This window comes from Medicago sativa, chromosome 7 (genome assembly GCF_051527215.1).
Source record: "Medicago sativa cultivar Bolivia chromosome 7, Bolivia_mono, whole genome shotgun sequence".
Classification (NCBI taxonomy): Eukaryota; Viridiplantae; Streptophyta; class Magnoliopsida; order Fabales; family Fabaceae; genus Medicago; species Medicago sativa.
In genome coordinates this window covers 55,776,001-55,782,000 of record NC_140755.1, presented here as the reverse complement: position 1 = coordinate 55,782,000, position 6,000 = coordinate 55,776,001, and positions in this window count along the sequence as shown.

Here is a 6,000-nt window from a genome sequence, read left to right as displayed (position 1 = left end):
TATCACAACGTTGCTGCCCCCTTCGAAGCTGCTGCAACCGTAAGCTCATAATCTCACGCAAATCCTCACACATCAGAATTCGCAAGCACTATTCGATGCATCAATCGAAGCTCAAATTCGAGAACAAAACAACAACGTACAAGCAGAACTGTTCCAAAGGGAATCACGAATCAAGAACGAGGTGAAAGAAGAAGAAGGAATTCGAGCTTCAAAGTGCAGCAACAAATCAAACAGAATCGATTTGTGGTGATTCAAGCAGAAGCAACATCAAATTCGAGACTGAGTTCAAGGAGAAAGCCAGGAACATCGACGAACAGAGGTAAAACCATTCCGTTTTTCACATATTTTCATATTTGATGTGTTGTTTGAACGTAGATCTGCTCTTATTCGTTGCTTTTCTTTAAAATCCGAGCTTGGATTCGAACTCAGTGCCGAAATTGATATTTGAAAACGTAAGCAACTTTCGAAATGGCGGAGTTTTGAAACTCCGGCACGGTGGTGCACCACCGGCCACCGTGCCGGAAATTGGTTATTGGCCTGAGAAGAAGAAGTAGCAGCGCTACTTTAAGAGAGAAGAAGAATTTGCTTTGGTGTGTTTAAAACAAGCTTCACGTACTGTATGTGAAGAAAACCATTGTTATTACTTCTCTTTTTAAAACCGGTTCAAGTAACCCGCTCCATATCCATGACCCATGCAATCCAAGCCCAACTGATTTATTTTCTGCTGTGTATTCTGATGTGCTACTCACACCCCCTTTCCTTGTGTGTTTCTTGCTAATCTTGCTGTTCATACCCCCTGTTGTGTTAGGTTCTCGTGAAAAAAACTCCAAATAATTTTCTATGTGTTCTTGATTATTTTCTTGACATTTTTTTTGGTGTTTTTATGTGTTAAATCTCGGTTAAAAAATATGTAGTATTTTCTTGTTAAAAGTTTACCATTTTTTGTCGAAAATTGTGAAATTTTACATGTGTTTGTGTCTAAAAATTCTCTAAAAAACTCCAAAAATTTTCATACATACTTCTTGATGGTTTTGTGGTATTTTTGTGATAATTGTTGCATGTTGAAATTGATAAAAATATATGTGGAGTTTTCTTGTGATTTTATGTTACCTTTTGTTAATTTCTTGTGAAATTTTTGCATGTTCTTGATCCTAAAACCTTACTATGGTATATTGACCCTTGGTATAAGGGTTTACAATGTGTATGCCTCTGATTTGGTGCTATTCTTTACTGTTTTGGAGTTTGATTTGTTAGTTTCTTGTATTACAAGTCATGTAAATAATTGTTTGTGGAAATAAAGTGTGAAATATGCTTAAAATGTGTCATAATTCTTGGTTTAATATTGTCTTATAATTTTCATGTCATAGCTGAAATAAAACTCTTTGAAGATTGTCATGGCATGAAAATTATAGGCCTTATGTTTGTGGGAATTTTATGACAAAGTTTAGGCATATTTTACCACTTTTGTGTGCTAGGATTTTTACCTTTTTTTTCAAGTTTCATTACTTTCCTATGCTATTTTACTTGCATCCATTTCAATCCTTATTATTCCTTGTGCCACTAACCATTTTGTTTCATGTTTCATGCATCTCCACAAGCATACTTCATTCTTCCATTATAGTTTCATTTCTTGCACTTTAATTCCCATATTAATACTTAGAATGTAACACCTAGGAAATCTTGTACTTTACTTTTATGCCACTTTTAATTCCTTGCAAGACCATAGAATGTATCTAGGCCAATGATGTAATAAGGACAATGGACTCTAGTAATGTACACCGACACAAGCACCGACACGTGCACACACACCACTTTAGGTATATAGTTAGAATATGCATGTTTAGATGTATGTTTAGGATTGTATGTTTAGATGAATGTGTAGGCTTTATACTTAGAAAAATCATTTTCCAAAAAACTTGAACAAACTTCACTCAAACCATTTTCAAAATAAACCTTGGGATCAAAATCCCATTGAATTTTCCCTTTTCATTTTCTTAATCAAATTTCAATGAAAAAATAACCATACTTAGACCACATTTTGCAAATAACTAATCCCACCTCACATTTTCTAAATCTCATGCCCTTGAGGCCTCTCTCTCTCATTCTTCAACTTCTAATTTTCAAACTTAAAATCAACCAACAAAAACAAAAACATTTTTGGAAGAGAACTACGGTGGATTTGATCCCTTAAACGGGTACGTAGGCAAGGAACAAAATTCCTTCAATTCAACTAAAATAAAAATCCAAAAACATTCTTCTCCCTCCAATTCTTCACTTAGAAAACCCATAGGTGTAAATAACACTTTTCAAAATAGCATTTAAAAATAAAGCGCGCGCGTAGAAATTAAAGACGGTTCCTATAGGATACTATAGTCGTTATGGGTGCCTAACACCTCCCCGTAGCGAAAACAACTCCCGGACCTCGATTCTCAAGGGTTTTGCTTACTTTTTCCCTTCCCAAGAAAAAATAAGATATCACCGGTTTAAAAGGTTCAAACGTAATCAATGTTTGACACCCGAAAACCAAGATAAAACAGATGGCGACTTCACTGGGGAGATTCGAGAGTTACGCCTAGTCTTTATTTCCACGCTTGCGCTCTTTTTACTTGTTTCTTTTACTTGCTTTCCTATGTGGATAAATGTTTAATTTCTTGCAAACGTGTGGGGTGAGAATATCAAAAGTCCTGCACCCGGGCTGAGTGAACTTAGGATTTAGGAGGGATATAATCGACAATTCATTCCGGGGGTTGCCTCGTGTTTTGGATTATGCGATCAATCCCACATAGCTAAGGCATTTTGGGGGTAATGTTGTCAGCGCGTGTTGTCGCGTTTAGGCACTTTACTTCTAATTGTTCTATGACGCTATGAACCATAGATAACCAAACCCATCCATGGCCATTTTTCTAGGATGTAGTGCGGAGGCTAAACCGAGTGTTGTCTCGAGTTTTAGTCGTCACGCGATACTACACTCAAGTTAGACCTTCCACGGATAATCATGGAGCGAGTGTTGTCTCGTGGCACCATGATATACGTCGGAGAGGTTGCGACTTGGGAACCTTTTTAGAACCCGGTTACTATTTCCTACAAACCTTAGTTTCACCGGACACCGTGTCCACCCATGACTCCTCGACTTTGAACTTCAACCCACTATGTTTTCTCCGAACTTGAACATAATCATGCATACATGCATACATGCATACATGCATAAACTTTTTCCCATGCATTTATCGGAGGACTTAGACAAGTCATCTTTTGAACATCACGGATATGAACACCAAGTGATACCATCTCAACTAAACTTTTAGTTTTGCTCAAGATTTTCAAATAAAACCGTGTTTCTCCGTGATGTTCACAACCACTTTGACAAAGTCCTCTGACAAAAAAGAGTCTTTTCGCATTTGCATATCATGCATCATATGCATCATTCATCGGTCATAAATGGCTTCCCGTGCTCATTGTCTCCTGGTTCTTCTGCCGCAGTCTGAAAAGTGGCTCGTGCTCGCAAGGTTTACCAACCAGATAGAGTTCATCAAACAAGATTTCACAAGAGAAGAAACATGGCTAACCTTGAGGAAGAGAATGCCAGCCCCTCGGGCCAGCCCATTGAAGAGTCTAATCTGGACGAAATTCTGAGGCTCATCAAAAAGAGCGATTATAAAATTGTTGACCAGCTGCTGCAAACTCCATCAAAGATATCCAGCTTGTCCCTGCTCTTGAGCTTAGAAGCTCACAGGAAAGTGTTAATGAAAGTACTTGAGCAAGCATATGTTGATCATGAAGTCTCTGTGGATCAGTTCGATGGAATAGTGGGTAACATTACCGCTTGCAATAACTTGGGGTTTGGTGACGATGAGCTCCCCGAAGCAGGGAAACACCACAACTTGGCTCTGCATATCTCGGTGCACTGCAAGTCTGACATGATATCCAATGTGTTGGTGGACACTGGATCATCTTTAAATGTAATGCCCGAGTCTACACTAAGACAATTGAGTCATCATGGAATTTCTCTGAGGGGAAGTAGCTATCTGGTTAAGGCTTTCGATGGATCTCGCAAGGATGTTCTTGGGGAAGTGGACTTGCCAATTACCATTGGTCCTGAGACATTTCAAATTACATTCCAGGTCATGGACATCAATGCTTCTTACAGTTGTCTCCTCGGAAGACCGTGGATTCACGACGCTGGAGCAGTAACTTCTACTTTGCATCAAAAGCTCAAGTTCATGAGGAACGGTAAGATTGTCACTGTACATGGTGAAGAAGCATATCTGGTTAGCCAAGTGTCATCTTTCTCTTGTGTTGAAGCAGGGTCCGCTGAAGGGACGTCATTTCAAGGCTTGACTGTTGAGGGTGCCGAACCCCGGAGAGCTGGTACTGCTATGGCTTCATTGAAAGACGCCCAGAAAGCTGTTCAAGAAGGGCAAGCTGCTGGCTGGGGCAAAGTGATTCAGATTCTGGAAAACAAGCGTAAAGAGGGCCTTTGATTCTCCCCAACCTCAGGCGTTTCAACAGGAACTTTCTATAGTGCTGGGTTTATCAATGCTATTGCTGAAGATGCTGCTGAAAATAGTTATGTGCCTACATTTGTTATACCAGGAGGCACCGTGAGAAATTGGGAAGCCATTGATGTTCCTTTAGTCATGCATGCTTCCATGTAATGTGTCTTGTTGCTCATGTTTTCTTCGTTTTCAAAATAACAATCATTTCGCTCTGCCCAAGGCGAAAGTGATATCATTGTAAGGGCGTGTTTGTTTCGGCATTGCCGTTATCAATAAAAGTTGTCGTTTTTCTCACGACTCTTTGTTTCTTTTACTTTTTAGTGCCTTTTTCTTGGAAATAATGGTAATGCCAGAAAAAACCAAAACATCTGTATTTTCTTATTAATTTCAAAAATCTGCATGAAAAAAAACACATTTTTCTAAAATCATCCCAATCATATTATGCAGATTGAACCACAATAAACCCGTTGAACACAGTGACCCTATGGTTCCTCCAAATTTTGAATTCCCTGTATATGAAGCTGAAGATGAGGAAGATAATGAAGAGATACCGTATGAGATCACTCGACTGCTTGAGCAAGAAAGAAGAGCCATTCAGCCTCACCAGGAAGAGATTGAGCTTATCAACCTGGGTACCGAAGAGAACAAGCGAGAGATCAAGATTGGTGCTGCACTTGAGCCAGAAGTGAAAAAGAAGATCACTCAGCTTTTCCATGATTATCCAGATGTCTTTGCATGATCCTATGAAGATATGCCGGGTCTAGATCCCAAGATTGTGGAACATCGGATACCGACAAGACCTGAATGTCCTCCCGTCAAGCAGAAATTGAGAAGGTCTCGTCCAGACATGGCTCTTAAGATCAAGGCTGAAGTACAAAAGCAAATTGATGCGGGTTTCCTCATGACAGCTGAATACCCTGAGTGGATTGCCAACATTGTACCAGTACCAAAGAAAGATGGGAAAGTTCGGATGTGTGTTGATTACAGAGACCTGAACAAAGCCAGTCCAAAAGATAACTTCCCATTGCCTCATATTGATGTGCTTGTTGACAGTCTGCCCAATCCAAAGTGTTCTCCTTTATGGATGGTTTCTCTGGCTATAACCAAATACGGATGTCACCTGAAGATAGAGAAAAAACGTCCTTCATCACTCCGTGGGGAACGTTCTGTTATAACGTGATGCCGTTTGGCTTGATAAATGCTGGTGCTACCTATCAAAGAGGTATGACAACTCTGTTTCATGATATGATTCACAAAGAGATTGAAGTATATGTTGATGACATGATTGTGAAATCAAGTGATGAGGAGCAGCATGTTGTGTATTTGAAAAAGATGTTTGAAAGACTGAGAAAGTACAAGCTGCAGTTGAATCCTAACAAATGTACATTTGGTGTAAGATCTGGAAAGTTGCTAGGTTTCATTGTCTGCCAAAGAGGCATTGAAGTTGATCCTGATAAAGTCCGAGCCATCAGAGAGATGTCGGCCCCTCAAACTGAAAAGCAAG